Raw genomic sequence first — 21,338 nt, 5'->3', positions numbered from 1 at the left:
TCAAAGCTACGTTCCTTTAGGGAAAATTACATACAATTTAAGAATAAATATCCTATATTTTTGCAAATTTGGAGTCCATATACACAAATTTTAAGTATAAATATATAGAAATGCTCTTCCAACCTGGTTAACCTTCTTCCTTAAAATTAAAATGATTATATAAATGATCATATAAAATCTGTTGGGATCCAGTGTGTTGGGGTCGGGGTGATGTTCTGGGCAATCCATTACACTTTCTCTTCTTTTTATACAATATATAATTATTTATATACTTATATATTATTCATTATGAGGGGTGAGGGGTTGGGAGAGGGATGGAAGTGGAGGGGTTTTAGTCATCATGTGATGAATGAAAATGTCTTCAATTTAAACACTTTTTATTGCATAATGATTAATTACATGTATGGAAATATTTAAATAAAATATTTAAAAAAGAAAGGATAGTTATACAAGATTAGTACAACAATCAGTTTATCAAAAATATACACAAGTTGTAGATCATATCTATTTCATATTCCAAGTGCTATATATTAAAAGTATGGAAAACCTCTGTATTTTTCTAGATTAGGCAACCCCAAGTAATATGAATTAATGATGCTTCTCAGCTCTTACATTTGCCACCACAGAGACTCATATCAGAATAAAAGCAAGACAATTTAACCTTAGACATATGTGCTCTATGTACCACCTTAAATTGTAATAGATAATGATGAGTGCATAACGAAGACCTATTAACCAACTTAAGAAATTGTGTCCTAATCCATCTCTGATATAGTCAAATTTAAATCCTGTTCCTAAGCATTATTAATTTTAACTAACAAAGTCTGATTTAAACAAAACAATTTCTCATAAATAATAGATATTAAACCTTTATGAGAAGGCATTAAACTAAAGAATTAATCTACAAAATTTTATTCAGGCTCTGTAGGAAAATCATATAATTGTGATTCAAGAAAATGTCAGACTTGCAAATAACTAAAAAAAAATCACATTTGGGCAGGTTAAATTTAGCAGAAAGCTGCTTAAATGATGCAAAATATCCATCAATGAGTAAATCCTTAAAACTTTGAATACCCTGCCTATACCATCTCTGAAAAATAGTATCATGCAGAGAAGGTTGAAAAAAGTGATTGGATACGATGGGGCTTGAAAGAGAGAAATTATCAAATGCAAAATGTTTTCTAAACTTTGCCAGAATTTTCATAGAGTATTTAACAATTGGATCATCTATTAACAGTTGAAAATGGATGTGAAGAGCCAAGAAGAGCCGAATTAGAAAAATATTGGGGAGAATTCAGCTCCATTGATACCCATAACGGGTGGTCAGATTGATTATAAAACAAAAGACCAAAACATAAGACTTTGTATATTGACTGCCTAATAATAAAATCTAAAGATAGGCAGAGCCATACCACCATTTCTCTTATATCTCTGTAGAAAATATTTATTAAGGCAAGGGTGCTTAGCCTTCCATATGTGATACAGCTGAATCAAGTAAGTCAAAAAATGATTTTGAAACAAAAATTGAAAGAGATATAAAAACATATAAACATTTAGGTAGGTCACTGTGACTATTTCTTACCTGCTGAAATACAGAGATTGAAACATTGTGATGGTGCATCCTTTTCTTCAATGAGAAGCAGAAATCAGGCAGCCAAATCTAAAGTGTGTCCCACCCCACCCCATTAATGAAGTGAACCAATTAAAATGTGCTCCCTGTCCTTTGTCTCTGATTTGAAACCTGTTGTTGGCTTTGTCATATTTGTGGCACATCAAAAGGATTACATATTTGCACTCTATTAGGAGCTGCATAACAGGGCAGTGTCCACCTTTGCTTTTTCATCTGTCATGGGTTCCCCTCCACAATTATTGATGAAGGGCTCATCTGCACTAACTTCCTTACTGCTCTCATAGAATCAAAGGATCCAAGAAAATTGGGTGCAGGAGTAAGTCATTTAGCCCTTTGAACCTACAGCACCATTCAATATGATCATGGCTGATCTCACCCACTCTCCTTTTCTAGAACTAGAGGGCATAATTTTAAGGTGAGAGGGAGAAGTTTAAGCAGGACCAAGGAAGCAACTTTCTCACTCTGAGGTGGTCCCAGTTGGAAGAGCTAACAGAGGAGCTATGGAAATGGACAGAGTTTAAGAGTTCAAAAGATATTTGGAAAGATATATGGATAGGAAGGGCTTAGAAGGATATGGAACAAAATGCAGGCAAATATATTCCATTCTATGACTCCTTCCAGCCACAGAAAGCACAGAGTTCAGCATTGCCATCTTCCACTCCACCAGACTCCACTTTTAATGGATCTATCATTTCCACCATGTTCAATGAGATGGCTTTTCCCTTCATTCTCAGCAGTCTAACGGGACTGTTCCCTGCACAATTCCCTGGTTCCCATTTCCATCTCCACCTACTCCTTTTGTTATAGTGATTTCCCATGTAATGACAGGAGATTAAACACCTGACTATCCCTTCCCCCATGCAGAGATTCAAATCCTCCTTCCAGTTGAAGCAGTAATTCACTTGATTCTGGAATAATTTGGTGCTCACAATGTGGTCTGCATTCACTAGAGTAGGTTGACCCCCGAGTTCCATTTGTACATCAATTTAATTCTTCATCCCATTCTTTACCTTTGGCATCTTAAGGTTCCAATAAAGCCCAAGATGATTCTCACCTTGGCACGCCATAGCCCTCAGAATTCAACATTGAATTCAATAATTTCAGATAACCAGCCATTCCACATAGTATCAGAAGTGGCAACATGTTCTGTCCTGTATCTCACAAATCTAGCATTTTGTTTGTTTTCCTGCTTCCCTCTATTTTAATTAACTTGGTTCTTGCACCTACTCCAGGCAGATCAGTGACAATTATCATGCTTTCCAGTACCCTCTCTCACCAACATCATCTATTCATCTATTTTCTATTCCTGTCAGCTCCATCACTTGCAATCCTCTGGTCTCTCCTGTTATATGAGCCCAGAGGACCCCAAAACCAAGCAGCAATAGAAATTCACTAATCAAAGGGTTATTGAACAAAAGTCACTTTTAATTATCTTTAAACATGAAAACAAGATCAAACTTTAACTTATTATTATTAACTTAACCTAACTTAACCCCCTTCTAATTCTAAGTGCTCATGTATGTAATGAGTGCATAAACATTCAGAAAAGTTCTTTGATTCACAGTCCTATCTCACTTCTCACTACTCCAAGTTCACTGGTTGCAGCCAATTCTTATACTGTGCACAGAATTTAACATTTATGAATTTCAGTAGGCTTTGGTGCTTGAAAAGTAAATGCTTACTGCTCAGGAAGGTTCTTGTCATTTTTCAGAGAGACATTTGTTGCTTGTTGGACACCCACAACTGATTCCTTCTGATTAGCCACTTCAGCATCTTGCCGAAGAAACTTGCGCCATCAGGGTTTTCCAGATGATAATCTCTTTCTTTCAGGTCACCACAGAGTTCCTTTTTGTTTCCCTTATTTTACGTGAAACATTATGCAGCCAGTCCTCTCCTCTTGTATGGACCACAAGAGCTTGAATTCTCTCTCTTCACACACACACCGAAAACCACATGACTCTCTTAGAACAGCCAACTCCACTCAGACAGACTGCAGCTCTGGACCTAATCTTCCGAGTTTGTTCATCTGTTGCTTTCCAAAACAATAATCCATTACGCCACAGCATGTCCAATTAACACCTACTTGTGAAGCCCTTATAGGCATCCTTCAAAGTTTTTGCAAAGGCATCCGGAGCCTGGAATGTCTGGCTTGAACAGAGTTCTGGCATTTTAAATGAGATCTGTTTTGAAGTGTTTGTATGTGACCTACACTAAAAAAACCTGTCACAATTTATCAAACTGTATACAATATAAAATATAACAATCTGTCACACTCCTCAATACCCTCTCTAGAACACAGAGCATGTTTCCTTTCAAACATTTTTGTTCTGATGAAAGGTGAAAAGATGAAATATGAACCATGTTCCTCTCTCCACGGATGATGCTTGTAGTTCCTCAAGTCCAAGCATTTTTTGCTTTTACTTTTTTTGTGAGAGGATGTGTGAGGATTTTCTCATGAACTCCACACATTTCCACATATAAACGTGTGGAATTCCTCATACACTTCAGCAGTCTTTGGGATGATGTATTGATCCAAGTGATCACTTGATGGTTACAGACATGTTATCAGTGCTGCTAACAAAATTAACCTGAACTATTGGACACAATCACAGTTTGCCAATTTTTAAAACCCTGATTTAAAAATTGAAGAATTATGAGAAGGCTTTGCTCATTCCATAGCATGGCATTAACATCGTGAAGCTGCATGGAAATTATCTTGCTTATATTTGCAAAACGACCTACAGCATGAGCCAATGTTAAATATTGGTGTGGTTCAGTCACTATTCTTTTAATCAAGAAACAGTTTTTGCCACACCCTATATTTTATGTGCATAATCTGTATTGGAGAAGGGTGTGGGGTGATGCTGTGATTTAAGGGCAAATACTATTTAAAATCTGTAGCCCTGCCTGCCTGTTCAGTAAGCAAAAGACTCCCTGGCATCTTTTCAAAGGACACACAGTTTTCGAATGATATTCTACTTTAGCCATCATGAAATTCATTCACCATTCACATCATTGCATACAAATTTGCTGCCAGCTTTGTCTGAAAAAACATCCCAACACTTACTGCACTTTAAATTTGATGATTTTCTAGCATTTTTTATAATCCAGAGACTCAGAATAGTGCTTTTATTAGGTTTAACTACATTTTTAGGAGTGTCTCATTAATTGTAAGAACTTTTTTAACTCCGCTGATGACTTTGATCTTGAATTCTTAAGCATCTCCAACAAGTTTCAACAGGGGAGACTCGGTTAGTTTACGGTTAGCGCAATGCCATTACATTACCAGTGACCTGGGTTTGAATCCGGTGCTGTCTGTAGGGAATTTGTATATTTTCCTGTGTCTGCGTGGATTTCCTCTGGATGTTCCGGTTTCCTTGCACTTTCCTTTTCCTTCCAAAAAGTACAGGGGTTGTAAGTTAATTGGTGTATTTGGGAGGGACAGGCTCATGGGCCTGAAGGGCATGTTACCATACTATATGTCTAAAAAGTCTTTACTTTTGTTATCTTTGATACAATACTCATCTCACCCAAAAACTAACCACTCAATTCAGTTCAGAAAACAGAAGTCTTGGTTTTGTACAACACCCTTCACATTTTTATCAGGTTGAAGTGTTTACAACTAATAAATACATTTTGAGTACACCCACCATTGTAAAGTCAGAAACTTAAACAATTTTCAGACTGCAATCACCTTTAATTATATTGATCAAAGTTTTGGCTTGGATTCTGGCATACCTTAGTGGCTGTTCCTCTAAATGACCTGATGGGATGCACAAGTACAGTTGGGAAACTGGTTTAATGAGCCAGCTGATAGATGGCACGACTAATAGTGAGTAGTGGAATTCTCTGCCCAAGGATGCAGTAGAGGCTGCCTCATTAAATATATTTAAGACAGTGTTAGAGTTTTGCATAATAGGGGAATTATTGGAGAAAAGGCGGGTAGGTGGAGGTAAGTCCACAGCCAGATCAGCTATGATTTTATTGAATAGTAGAGCAGGCTTGTAAGGCCAGATGTCCTACTCCTGCACTAATTTCATTTGTTCTTATACAACTCTCTCTCACTTATACCTGGAATGTCAAATTAAAACTGTTTGTGTTCAAGTTTCTTGTGTGGAAGTTGAACCCACAAATTCTTGACTTAGAGGCAAGAATGCTACTCATTAAGCAATAACTGATACTAACCTGAATAATTATTAGTTATTTCATAAACATTTAGATTGACACTCTTTACCTTTAGCTCTTTGGCTTTCTTCTGAGGTTATGAGCCTCTACTAGGGTTCTACTGGTTCTGAGGTGGCAGGTGAACACGATGAAATGAATAGCTTTGGGGGAAAGTAAGTGAGTTGACATATGATTTGAGCTGCTTGAAATATTTGCTCTCAGTTTTCACATGCTCCAGCACAGTACTGTCCTGAATACTTTTCTCCTGCTTTGAAGGCATTTGGTTTGGGACTCCATGTTGCATATTCTAAGGAAGTTTTGAGAACATCCTTGTAGCATTTCCTCTCCTTTTCTGGAGACTGTTTACTGTGGCAGTTCTGAATTGTGGGCATATTTTTGGATTTGGACAATGTAACTCACCCGGCACAGTTTACTGATTGTGATCTGCATCCCAGTACTGCGAGGTGTACATTTGAGATGGGAATTAACATTTAGTTTCATGTCCTCCCCATGAATTTAGAGTATTTTTGGCAGTATTGTTGGTGCAGAGTTGTTTTCTAAAGTGAATATAAAATATACTTGACAACTAATTAAAAAAAATGAGGGTAATTATTACCCAAAACTTGGCCAATATTTATCCCTAAATCAAAATCACAAAAGCAAGTTATCCAGTTAATATCCCAACACTGGTTTGCAGGAGCTTCCTATGTGCACCTTGGGTAATGTTTGTCTTAAATTCACAGGTCTTTACAATACTGAAACAGGCCCTTTGGCCCACTGTGCCTGTCTAATCCTATTTGCCTGCATTAATTCCATATCCCTCAATGTTTTGTTCAGTCAAGTCCCTGTCTAATTGCTTCTTAAACATTTTTGTTCCTGTCACCAATTCCTTTGCAGGCAAAATCCAGATGTACCCTTTGTGAAACATTCAGCCTTCACATCTCATTTAAACTGTTTCCCTCTCATCTTAAAATTAGTTTTTGATGCCACTATCCAGGGAAACAGACACTGGCTGACCAGCTGATGTGAGTCTCTCATCATTTTATATACTTCGAACATATATAACCATATAATATAACATGTTGCTTCTCAGCCTTCTTTTCTTCAGGGAAAATAAACCCAGACTTTCCAATCTTAATGGATGCAATTTGCCAAGTTTTGGGTAATAATTACCCTAATCTTTTTTTAATTAGTTGTCAAGAATATTTTATATTCACTTTAGAAAACAACACTGCACCAACAATACTGCCAAAAATATTCCAAATTCATGGGGAGGACATGAAACTAAATGTTAATTCCCATCTCAGATGTACACCTCCAGTACTGAGATGCAGATCACAGTCAGTAATCTGTGCCAGGCGAGTTACATTGTCCAAATCCAAAAATATGCCCACAATTCAGAACTCTGCCACAGTAAACGGTCTCCGGAAAAGGAGAGGAAACACTACAGGGATGTTCTCAAAACTTCCTTAGAATATGCAACATTGAGTCCCAAATCCAAAGGCTTCAACTTTTGAAAAAAATCTACAGGATAATTTAGTTTGCAAAGATGTGGATAAATTATAGAAGTGGTCGTGTTTGGAAATTTTTGCCTTCATGTGGGATCCACAACTGATTGCAGGTGTCCAGTGTCTTAATTTTGATTTGAAAGAATGGTGATAACCTGTTGACATTAACTTGGTCCAATGGAAGAAAAATTGGGCAGAAAGTAAAACTGGTATCTATTAGGACAGCACGGTTAATGTAGAGGTCAGTGTTACACTGTTACAGAGCAAGTGACCAAGGTTTGAATCTGGCGCTGTATGTAAGGAGTTTCTCTCATAAATCAAAATCTCCAATTCAGGCATCAAACATATGAATAATTTCTGCACTGTCTATGGCCTAATCACATCCTTCTTTGAGTGTGGCAACCAGAACTGCAAGCAATACTTCTAGCGAGGCTGAACAAAACACTTAGTATTATTTCTACTTTACGTTAGTGAATGCTCTTGAAAAATATTTCACTGTGGGATGGTGGTAGCGCAGTTGTTAATTTACTGGACTAATAACCCAGAGGTCTGAACCTAAAAATAGGAACAAGTGTAGGCCATTTGGGTTGTTTGAACTGCCATTTGAAAAAGTCATGGCTGATCATCTAACTTAATACTACGTTTATCTCTTCCATTCCTCTTTACGTTACATGTCAGAAAAATAATCTATTTTATCCATATTACATATCTTAACTACCTTTAAAGTGCATTCATTGATTTGGCCTGAACAATGTTCTATTATTACAAGTTCCACAGGTTCACCATTCTCTGATCAAAGAATTTTCTCCTCATCTCAATCCTATAACACGTCTTGTTCTGGATAACACAGATAGGGCCTGTTATACTGACTGATGTACAAGAAAGCCCATGTTTCTTTGCAGATTAAAACTTCTGAAACTAACATGATTTAAATAATAACCATATAACCACTTACAGCACAGAACAGGCCAGTTCGGCCCTACTAGTCCATGCCGTAGCAAATCCCCACCCTCCTAGTCCCACTGACCAGCACCCAGTCCATACTCCTCTAGTCCCCTCCTATCCATGTAATGATCCAGTCTTTCCTTAAATGTAACCAATGATCCCGCCTCGACCACATCTGCCGGAAGCTCATTCCACATCCCCACCACCCTCTGCGTAAAGAAATTTCCCCTCATGTTCCCTTTATAATTTTCCCCCTTCAATCTTAAACCATTTCCTCTAGTTTGAATCTCCCCCTTTCTTCATTGAAAAAGCCTATCCACATTTACTCTGTCCCTTTTAAAATCTTAAACACCTCTATCAAGTCCCCTCTCAATCTTCTATGCTCCAGAGAAAAAAAGCCCCAGTCTGCACAACCTTTCCCTGTAACTCAGACCCTGAAATCCTGTCAACATTCTCGTGAACCTTCTCTAATTTTTTTCTTTGGCTTGGCTTCGCGGACGAAGATTTAAGGAGGGGGTAAAAGTCCACGTCACCTTCTCTAATACACTACACAAAAGTGCCAGGTCATACACCTCCTGCAGAAACCGATAAGCAATTGATGTTTCCAGCTTGAGCACTTTATCAGACATAGAATAATATTCTGCCTTTCTGTTTACCCAACTGAATTAGATTACTTCACATTAATCATGTTGTATGGCATCTGCCATGTTTTTGCCAACTGACTCAATCTGAAAAAAATCTTGAAGCCTCTCTGCATCCTCCCCACATTTCAAAATCCCACCCAGTTGGTAAACTTTGAAAGAGCTGCAGAAATTGATTTCAGATAATAATCTAGATTTTAAAAAAGTATTGTAATGATAATCATAAACCAATCAGATTTCATAACAAAATCTGGTTCACCAATCCCTCTTGGGAGGAAGCCCTTTACTGGTTAGGCCAATAAATGACTGAGGTTGATATGCCTTTTGAAATTCCACAGTGAACTATTTGGTTCAATGAGAATTATAGGTGGGCAATAAAATGCTGACCTTGCCACCAATGCCAACATCCTGAAAAATAAATAAAAGCACAATGGGATCTATTAACATCATGAAAGAAACACAAGGAAGGCAAGACCTCTTTTGTTCTCTTCATCAAGTGGTAGTGATCAAGTTTCTGAAAATAATATTTTTGACTATATAAGTGAAAGAAAGTTATTAAAATGTATAAATCTGTGTTGGTTTATCTCAAAACAAAATGTTTGGTAGCACATGCAAACTAAATTGAACAAAAACTGTGAAGGAAGTATTAGTTAGTGTGGGTGAAATCTGTCAAATCAGGCCCAGAAAATAATGTTTGCTAACTCAGAAGTGCCAGCAATAATTTCCTGTCAAAATAACAGTGACACTAATAGTGACCACTGTAATTTCAGTGCAAATGCTGAAGTGAGGGGAAATTAACAGTTAAGTTTCTGTTCAAGCTGCATTGCCTTACTATTGGCATTCTGAATATATCATCTCCCTTTTGTCTCCCCAGTGCTGTACTGGACTAATCATGTCCACAACCCCTTGCTGAATGTTTGAGAAGTTATGAAATTGATAGTCCTGTTCATGTGGATTCCATATGCATGACTTTGCTTTGCTTTGCCTTTAGCAACAGCTTGCCAGCAATATATTGCTTTGATTAAACGAGGCAAATTTAACTAATGACAGAGCTTAGTAAATTCACTCCTGTGACAAATTATGAGCAGATAAAAATGTCAGACAGAGCCATGTTGAGACAAAGTTAAAAACATCACAAGATTGCATGACATATTTAAGGAAGGCAAGAAGAAAATATGTTTGAAAATTCAGCTGGTGCAATGGAAAAGGCAGATTCCATCACATTGCCATGAAGGAAGTAACCATAGTGATGGATCAAGGCATTCTGGAGAATGTATCAAGAAAGGTTAGTCGGATCTGGTAGTCAAAGCATGAAGCATTAGGTGTTCACATCAGGTTTGGTTGTTGAAATGTGGGGAGATGCATCATCAGATGAGAAAGATGGCAAGACCTCATTGCCCAATGAAATGACAACAGCTTTTATAGATAATTATCAATCTTACCATATGAATAGATGTTGTCATTGATTAGATCAAGGCTAAAGGATGTTTGATGCAATATATAAGAAATTTTGTGTGAAGTTGCAGGAAAAGAGTGACGACGTGAAATTAAATGAGCCCGTTTTGGAAGCCAATACTCAAAAAGTGTGAGATCAATTGTACAAAAAGTTTTGCCTCTGAAGATATGAGTAGGATATGTAGTTTAATTTTCAGAAATTAACATTGAAAGGTATTATTGTTAAAAATGTCATTTGCTGAATGCATTTGTTGCCAGAAAGGTCTGGCATATATTGTTCATCTTTTACTGCCCTTCAGAAGGTAGGAGATTAGCCATCATTGTGGAGTTGTGATGAAGGTGCTCTCAGAGTGCTGTTGTGGGGAGTGTAACCCAACTAGGATGGAGAAACAGGCATTATATTTAGTAAGAAACATGGTGAGTAATTTAAAAGGGAAGTTGGAAGTGGTGGCATTTCCAAACATCTGCAGCCTGTGTCCTTCTTGGTGGTAGAAGTCATGGGTCTGGAAGGTGCTGTCAAAGAAATAATAATAATAATGAGTAATGAAATATACTGAAAATCTTCCTTGCTGCAGCCAGACAGGTACTTCATGCAAGAGAAAGCTACAATAGTACTGATTAAATTAAAAATAGATGATAGATACCAAAGATAGATAGTTAATAATTATTCATGATTTATCTAGGAAGAATGAGAACACTTTGTAGATGGTGCTTACTGCAGCTGATGCCATAGAAGTGGAGGGAGGAATTTTGACTCTGGTGAGAAATGTTGCTGAAAAATTTAAGGTGATGCTGAGAAGTTGTCATGTACTCCTTTACGTTCATTTACATAAGAACATAGAACAGTACAGAACAGGAACAGGCTCTTCTGCCCAGGATGTCTGTGCCCAAATTCAACTAAAATTCTGCTGCATGCACATGATACATTATCCATCTGTTTCCTGCGTCTATTAAAAGCCTCTTAAACTCTACTTTTGTATCTGCTTACAATATTATCCCTGGCAGCCATTCCAGGCACTTGGTATAAAAAGCTTACTTTGCACATCTCCTTTAACCTCTCTCCCTCTCATTTTAAAAGCATGTCCTCTAGTATATGACATTTTTACCCTGGGAAAGGATTCTCACTATCTACTCCATCAACCCCTCTCATTATTTTATAAACTTATGCCAGGTCTGGCCTCAGCTTCAGAAAAAAAAAACAACCCAACTTCGTACTGTAAGTCTCAGATGTAATCCTTCCAAAGGATGTCCTTCCTGTAATGGGGTGACTGGAATTGTACACATTACTCTAAGTGCAACATAATCAAAGGTTTATATAGCTGCAATATGACTTCATTACTTACTTTTATACTCAATTCCCTGCCCGATGAAGGCAAACATGCCTCAGACCTTCTTTCCTACCCTTTTCCCTTTCAATGAGCAATGGATCAGGACCCCCAGATCCCTTCCACCGGACCACCCAAAGAGCAACACCTCACATGAATTAAATTCCATCTGCCATTACTCTACCGATATCTGTAATTAGTTCTTTCATAGCCTTGTGCACTCTCCGCAACTCCACCCATCTTAGTGTCATCTGCAATCTTACATACTCACCCACCTTCGCAATGTATGTGACAAATAAACTCATTATTCATTATAGGTCAAGTACCCCTTATCAGAAAATCCAAAATCCTATACGTTCCAAAATCTGAAATCTTTTGAGCACTGACATGACGCGACAAGTGGAAAATTCCACTCCTGACCTCACTTGCCCATGAGGGGTTCTGACGTTCTGATGCCGCCAGTTTATTACTAACCATCATCACTGCCAGATCTATGTGCATTACTCACTGTGATGACTTTGGAAGAAACATTTAAAAGTCTTACAGCAGAATTTCTAGGATTTGGTGCTGCATTCATCTTCTTTCATAAGCAGAGATCGAGATTTTTTTGGTAAGTACAAAACATTATTTTCATGTGCAATCTGAAATTCATCTCCACCTAATATGCCATATTTGAGTATAACAGGACCAGCAACATTATTGCTTTGAAAAAAGTAAAATACAGTGTACTATAAACTTTCGATCAATATACAGCATTGTAGGTGGAGACTGAAAGCTTACCTTTAATAGCTGATACAGGTGATTTTGCTGAGGCTACCGTGCTGCTTAATTACCTTAAAAACGTTATTCCAAAATCCAAAAAAATCCAAAATCTGAAACACTTCTGGTCCTATTCATTTTGGATAAGGGGTTCTCATCCTGTATTAAACTTACTAACCCTCTCAGCTACTTTTTATCCAGGTTCCTGCAGAACACTACTGATTACAGACCTCTAGCCATAATGACATCCATCCTTTCACCACTATCCTCTTACACAAAACTATTCCAAGTCCAAACTATAAATTCGCATGGATCCCATGCATCCATTCAGCCCTCTTAAGGCTATGACAATGTACAATAATGTATTTAATCTTCAGCAAAGTCTGTTTTTGATCATCTGCCCTTATATCTCTTAAAATTAGAGATGTGGACAGAGATGTAATGAAATAGGCCCTTCAGATGACTGAATCCACACCTGTATTTACATTAATTTTATCCTGAAACATTTTTTGTTCTCCTCACATTCCCACCAAATTTTCCCCAAATATTACCACTCATCCACATTGTGGCAATTTACAGGGTCTGATTAATTTAGCAAACTACACCTTTTTGGATGTGAGAGGAAATTGAAGCACCTGGAAGAAATGCACAGATGTGCAAATGATCGGGCTGAAATCCCAACTACTACAGCACAATGTAAGACAGCAGCTCTACTAGCTGAATCACCAAGCTACCTATCAATTTCATGCATTTTATCCTGTCACTGCATCACCTCCATGCTGCAGAGGCTGTCATATCTGTCGGGAGTTATAAATTATAAAGTGGATCATTCAAAGTTAAGATGGATACTATCTAAACAGCATTTTATTAATGGTTCCCATGTTTTAAAATTTATTTTAAAAAAACATTTAGACATACGGCACTGTAACAGGCCAATTTGACCCCAAAAGACTGTGCCACCCAATTTACACCCCATTTACCTACACCCTGATACGTTTTTGAAAGGTAGGAGGAAACCAGAGCCCCCGGGGAAAGTCACACAGACATGGGGAGAATGTACCAACTCCTTACAGACTATGCTGGATTCGAACTCACGTCCGGTACTGATTGCTGGCACTGTAATATGGTTTCCATATTTCTGTTCTCCTACTTCATAAATCCTTAGTTAAATTCACTTTACCAGCATCAGCTAGTTGTAAGTTCAAGTCCAACATCATAGCCCTGAACTCAAACATTTAGACGGACTCTCCAGTGTATTTTAAGGATGTGAAGCACTGTGGCAGATGCTGTCTTATATCTATTTAAGTTAAAAAAAAAAGCCTATTCTATTTTGTAGACAAAAAAAAAGATAGTTTGCCAATGTTAAACAATAGAAGTCATCTTCATGTCCTGGCCAAATCTTGCCTCTCACTCGTCATGGCTTTTTCTGCAATGTGAGCACATTTTAGTATAACTTAATTAGCTGTGAAGCAACTTGCAGCATGTTGAAAGCAATGTGAAAACTGCTATGTGCACACATGGGTCTTCTTGACCTCTGGATGCCTTGAAGGGCTTTACAGCCCATGGAATATTGAAATGCAATCACCCTTATATCATCAGGCAGTTTGTGCACAGCAAGTTCCCACAGTTAGAAATTTGGTTGAACCTGTTTTTAGTAGTCTTGATTGAGGGATAAGTACTTTGACGTAGGCAATGAGATCCTGCACATTCACTTCAAAACAAATTATTATCTGAACATGATAGTGAAGCGAAGAAAGACAACTGAAATGAGAACGAATGGCTACAGATGTATTAATCATGATAACATCTTGCATTTCTATTGTTCTTTTCACATTCCTTATATAGTGTGATATTACAAGGAGTTTTATAAATAAAAGTATTTTCAAAATGTGTGCATTATCATAATGAGATACGCAGAGCAGCCAAATTGTGCACTGCAAGCTTCCAACATCTGTTTAGTCATTTACCTTGATGGTCACTTTTTGCCCATCTACACCAATCCCATCTACCTAACTTTTTTTTACAGCAGCAAGACAGATGAGAGATAAATATGCTAAAAGACACCAGAGATAAATACCCTGCTCTGCTCTGGGATCTTTAACATTTACTTGAGAAAACAGACAGGACCTTGGTTTAGCTCTTCGTTGAAGGATAGATTCACTGATTTCAGCACATCCTTAGAGATGCACTGGATTATCTTTGTGGACTCAAGTCTCAAAATGATTAAAAGAGAGTAAATACAGTGCTTTATGGAGTTTGGATATTTTCTAGATATTATGAAATAGCCGAATTCCTATTTATTGCTGTTATTTTCAGTTGAATAAGATGGTTGTTAGGTTTACACTTGAAACACATAGCAAGAAATTGACAAAATGTATTTGTTAATGTATAATTGCTTCTTCACATACACTGTACAGAATACTGCAGAGGGACTAAGTGATATAAATCACAGCTGAAATTGAACTGGAATCACTTTTTTTCTTGCAAAGAGATGTTCCATGGAAATAATTTCTCTTGTTGCACCATCATGTGGAACATAATAATTGCCTTTGCTACTCTGAGGATAACCTCTGGGCACCAACTTAATAAAGTGCCATCAAGCAGTGTTGGTGTGAAGATGTGTTAATGTTCCAACTAATAATTATCATACAACTGTGTTATGTTTCCAAACAGAGGTACACAGTTGATGAATATTTAGGACAGGCCTGTGTGCACAGGAAACGACTGGAAAAGTCACAGGATTACTTTTCCAGATTTCCATATACATGAAAGTCTCCTTCATAAGGGCTATTTGACCTTCTTAGCCAATGAGCTAGGGAACAATTAAAAGGGGGTGGGGGGGGGAATCAAATCTATTTTAATTAGTTTGTGCACAGACTTCCGATGTCAAAATGTCAATGATGGAGAAGTGGTTAATTGCATAAGTGATCAGAAATCCAGACTGATGATCTAGCAACAGTAGTCATGGCACTGATAGTAAAGTTTCTTTCAATAATTATGATCAAGTCAATATTTGATGTGTAGCTGCAGTAATTTACCCAGTTTACACACAATTCCAACACAAAATGGTGTTGACTTTCTTTATGCCTCTCAGACAGAACACTGAATTCTTCATCCTACCAAAAACCATCCAGCCAAACCCCTCTGACCTTTTCTTTGGCTCTCCGGTAAATGGGTGATTCTGACGGTCTCACTCTCTCCTGCATCTGTGATCTATCCTATGTATACTGACTGCTTAATATACCTGTGCTTGCATGCTATTATTCCCACACATTGCTTTGGATATGTCATCAGTGGCAACTAGCATGGCTCCTGGTACATATATGACCACAACTACCTCCCCCTCAGCCTCCAAGCCATGCAAGAAGGTGACTGATCTGATCTGTCCCACTACATAATGGTCTGGAGGACTGACAGTGTGGCCTGACCTTGTTATGATATTGTAAGACTGGCAAGGGTCCGACTATAACTTCGACTCTGGGACTGACGCAGAACATAGACTGTCGATATATGCCGACTTCAATCTGTCAACAGAGACCATGCCAGCTTTCCCATTTCTGTAAATCAAAAACCGTCTTCAGGTGGAGGGGGCACGGGCATGCAAAGAACTTTGATAGACGTGTTTTGGTTGAGGTCTCCATGAAGGGTACTAAATAGATGGTGAAAATCAAGATTTTTTTCATCAAAAATGGATAAAGCTAGCATGAAGAAGCCAAGGCAGCCGAGAACAAAGACTGAAGACGTTCCTATTAAACTGGGAACATCGGGTGAAAGTCCAAAAGGGAGTGGTGCAAAAATGGTGATGGGATCAGCAGAACCAGATCAAACTGGGGAGTTGGGTCTAGAAATGAGCATCATCCTGGTAAAAATGGAGATTCGTAAGTGTTGAGATAATGATGAGAGATACGATGGAGAAAATGACCGAAATAAAAGAGATTGTTGAAGACCTGATAGAGAGAATGGGGTCAAGCAGAGATTGAACCGACGAAAACGCATTAAAAACTTGAAGCTTTGGGGAAAAAAAAAGCCAAAGAATGGGTGTCAAATAAACAAGGATTGCTGGACAAAATAGATCATACGGAGAACTTCAGTCGCGACTGCGACAGGTGTTTAAAAAGTTGTCTGGTTCATTAATACCCATTTTAAAAGATATTGATTGTATTTGATTCTTAATGGCCTCTGAAAGAATATTTAATGTCAACCAATTGTCAAGTTGCATATCCCTATCCTCTTTGGAATACATAGTGATGGTAAGACATATTGGCCTTGCCAAATGGCAGCGAACAAATTAAATCAATGCACCACTACTAAGTTTCAGGCATCAAAAATGTATCGTATATGTTGAACGTTTAGTGGGTGTGGAGGGGGGTGGGAAGGGAGGGGGAAAAAGGGGAGAAAATGACACTGTGTATATTTAAGAGGAAAATGTTTATGTGTATTTTGGTCAATATGGTTCATAGTGTGAAAAATTTTTAAAAAATTTAAAAATGGGTACATGAAAATCAGAGAGTCTTCTCTGATTTAAATTCTATTTTCCTAAAAGAATATTTCAAACCTCTAAAACAATGAAAGGAATTCTGAACTGTCAATATGCAAAATATGAAACATTCACACAATTATATTTCAGCAAGAAAAACATGAACATTTGACTACTAATTTGGTTATGAAATGGAGAAAATGAAGACTAGAATTTCTGTTGCACCTTTCATGATCTTAGGACTCCTCAAATCATTTTACCATTTTATGGAACATGAAGTACTTTTTAATGTGTAGTCATTTGCTGTAATGGAGGAAACACAGCAGCACAGTTGTGCAGAGCAATGTCCCACAAACATCAATGTTGGAATGACAAGATGATCTGTTTTTGATGCGCATTGAAAGATAAATATTGACAAGGACTATGGTAATATTCCTCTGCTTTTCTTTGAGAAAATGCAGTGGTTTGTTTATCTTTCTGGCATACCTGGCAGGCTATTGAAAATCTGTGCCAACCATCTAGCTGAAGTGTTCATGGATATTTTCAGTCTCTCACTGATGCAGTTGGAAGTTCCCACCTCCTTCAAAAGGGCATCAATCATCTGGGTGCCCAAGGAGTGAGCTGCCTCAATAACTAAGTCCAGTAACACTCACATCTACTGTGATGAAATGCTTTGAGCAGTTGGTCATGGCCAGAATTTACACATACCTACGTAAAGATCTGGACCCACTGCAATTCATCTCCCATCACAATCGCTCCACACCAGATACTCACTGACTCTCCACTTGGCACTGGATCACCTGGACAACAGCAACACATATATCCTGCTACTCTTCATCGACTACAGCTCAGCCTTCAATGCCATCATTTCCCTCAGTGCTGGTCAACAAGCTCCAAACCCTGGGCTTCTGCACTCCCCTCTGCAACTGTATAGTTGACTTCCTTATCAGAGGACCACAGTCAGTACAAATTGGAAACAATGTCTTCCACTCACTGACGATTAACACAGGTGTACCACAAGGTTATGTGTTTAGGCTACTGCTCTACTCACCTGTGACTGTGTGGCTAGGCACAATTCAAATGCCATCTACATATATGCCAATGTCATCCCGATTGATGGCACAATCACACGCGGCAATGAAGAAGCATACAGGAGGGAGATCAACTAGTTCAGTGGTGTCACAACAACAAACTTGTACTCAATGTTAGCAAAGCCAAGGAGCTGATTGTCGACTTCAGGAGGAAATCAGGAATACACAAACAAATCCTCATTGAGGGATCAGTAATGGAGAGGGTCAAGAACTTCAAATTACTGGATGTCAACATCTCTGAGGATCTGTCCTGAAGCCACCATGTTGATGCAAGCACAAAGAAGGCTTGCCAGTGGCTATACTTTGTAAGGATTTTGAAGAGATTTGTACACCACCAAACACTCTCAAAAATGTTGACAGGTATACCGTGGAGAACATTTTGGCTGGTTGCATCACTGTGTAGTATGGATGTGCAAATGAAAAGGACAGGAAAAAAACTCCAGAGAGTTGTTACCTTGGCCAGTAACATCACGGTCCTTCGTCGAGAACATCTACAAAAGGCAGTGTCTTAAAAAAGCAGGCCCTATCCTCAAGCACCCCCACCACCCAGACTTTCCCTCTTTACTCTGCTACCATTAGGAAGAAGGTACAGGAGCCTCAAAATGAGCACCCTGTGGCCCAAGGACAGCTCTTTCCTTTCTGTTTGGACAATGAACCACTCACATTATCTCTCTTATTTTCGCACTATTTATTTATTTTGAAATGTAATTTATAGCAGTTTTTACACTGTAACAAATTTTGTTATATTCGTGACAATTGTAATGGATTTGTGTTAATCTTTAGTTATAAAAAATATATTTCTTAGTTAAGTTAGATTGTGGGCGGTATCCAGGGTCACATCACATTTACAGAGACTCAGAGAGAGAGTTCATTTTGGAGTCCCCAAGTCTGGGAGGACAAGACCCTAATGGTACTGAAATGAAACTTAATTGATTCTAAGACTTTGTAGAGACATTAACCACTTAAATCTCTTGGACAGAGATGAGGTCAGATGTGTTTGTGGATGTGAAGGGATAATTGGAAGGAAAGTAAAAGGTCATTTTCTATGATTGTGTTTTGGACAGAAATTAAACTGAAACAGTGGTGATGTCATTTCACATGATTTCAGAGAAACATAAAGGAAGGCAGAGAGACATTTTGAAACCAAACTGAAGAAACTGACCATCCTGTGAAAGGCACAGGGTAAAACAGTAGTCTCTGGAGAGAGAAGGAAATGCTGTTCTGTACTATATTATGCTTACCACAGGAGATACTCAAAATAAGTGGCTTTAAAGTAAATAAGATCACTTGGTTCTTTATTAAGAAATAAATCATTGTGGAAAACAGGCTCCGTAACTCTTAGGCAAGAGGGAGTTTGTGAAATCACTCATATGAAAAAATATCTCTCTGAAAGATAATTCATCAAGACTCATGAATTTAAAGAGATCTGGAAACATGATGTTTAAAAGTGCTTCATAATTGCTTGTGAACTGTGATTTCAAAATCTTCAAGGAACACATGATGCGTTAAATGCTGAAGTTTAAAATGGACTTTTCAGACTCAAGCTCAAACTGGAATGGTATGGATTTTTGGCACACACACGCATATACATCTGCACAAAGTGGGAATTAAGCTAGAATTAAGCTTAGAGATAAGTAAGAAATGTTATGTTATTAATAGTTTAATAAAAAGTTATTTTGAATTTACCATTGTCTGGTGAATTTTCATTGCTGTTCCTCATTAGTACTAATAAGATTTTATTAGTTTGTAACACAATAAATTTTGATTCTGATTCTAAAATGTAAAATAGGACTTCATTTTTTGTCTCATCTGAAAGATGCATCTCTGACAACTCAGTACTGTCTTTCGACTTTTAATGTAAGCTTTTTCTAGCAACTTGTTTTCTTATCTCAGATGCCAGAAGCTAACCCATGGCTAACAGGTGAAAATGAACACATTTTGTAATATTACCTTTTGCATATTTGAATACCCTTAACATTTTTATTCAGAGATTTAATCTTTCAGAAAAACCCAAATTAGAAGAAAACTCTTCACTGAGAATGACTCAGTTGAATAAGATTACGTCTAATCTTCATCTGTGCTTGTAATTCCCAAACTATCACTATACATTGCTAAGAATATACCTCAGAGTGATTCTCTTGGTTAACTGAGGCAACAACCCAAAATGAATCTATGCTGAGGCTACATCAGTTTGATTTTCCAAATGGGTTCAAATCACACTCCTTAGAATGTTTAATTTAAAAGTACATATTTTTCCCTCAGTGAAACATTGAAAAACTTGTTATTCAATGGGATTGTAAGAGAATTACTTTTCATAATTTGCAATCTATTGTTCAATCAAAAGATTCAGCTGTGAATGAGATAGTGAGGTGAAATGTTGCAATTTGAACCAAGGTGAAAGGTAGCCTTGTATCAAAAAACAGTGGGGCAAAATATGCTTGATTAACTAATAGCTCCTGATCACCTTATTCAATAGCTCGTGAAGCCAGAAAGATGATCCGGAAGAGCCGACAAAGGTAACTTATCTGGTTTCCGTTAGCTCCACCCCCTGACCCCATCTTCTCAATGTCTCCTTTTCTCTAGCTCTGTCTCTGACTCTCTCTGTCTTTGTCTCAGTTTCTCTCTCTCTCTAGGCCCTTTCATACTGCTGTGTAAAATGGGATTAACATTTGCCTGGTTAGCGCCCCAGTTACACAGCAGTTAGAAATGGTCCAACGGTGTCAACACCGTTGGAACCCAACTGGATCCTTGACCTACCTCAGAGGTAGTCAGGAACTCAGTTAAGCCTACCTAGGTCTCGTCCACAGCTGATTTGAAAACAAAACTGGCCGACCTGCTTATTCCGGTGATGGCAGTGCTTGCATGTGTGCATCACTGGGCAGCCAGTATCTGAACATCTGGCAGTATTTCTGGTGAGTGCGTGATGCATCATTGCGGAGGCAGGATCCCCCTTAATGTTGATTTAATGGGTCGATACCCCTGCAATTTAAAAGGTGCTTCGAGCATCTTTGCCCCAGTAATCACACTCAGGTCCCAGGAGGTGCTGCAATTTAAAAAGGGCTTCTCTCTCTCTTCCTTTCCCTCTATTTTCACAGAACCAAAAATGATCGGTCTCCCCCCAATCAATTCTCACCTTTACTCTCTCCTGTTCTCAATGCAGGATGTTGCAAAGACTGCATCTCACACTTATGCTCTGATAGATATGAAATGAAATGAAAGGGAAAATTATCCTTTATGATGATAAGAAATGAGCTGATACAACAATTCCAATTTTAAAATATGTGATTTTATTCTCATTCTGAATCTTTCCAAGTTATTTTCCGGTATATGAATTCAAATAAAT

The sequence above is a fragment of the Narcine bancroftii genome, chromosome 1 (assembly GCF_036971445.1).
Source record: "Narcine bancroftii isolate sNarBan1 chromosome 1, sNarBan1.hap1, whole genome shotgun sequence".
In the NCBI taxonomy this organism is placed as follows: Eukaryota; Metazoa; Chordata; class Chondrichthyes; order Torpediniformes; family Narcinidae; genus Narcine; species Narcine bancroftii.
The sequence above is the reverse complement of the archived record's forward strand: the minus strand, read 5'-3'. Positions refer to the sequence as shown.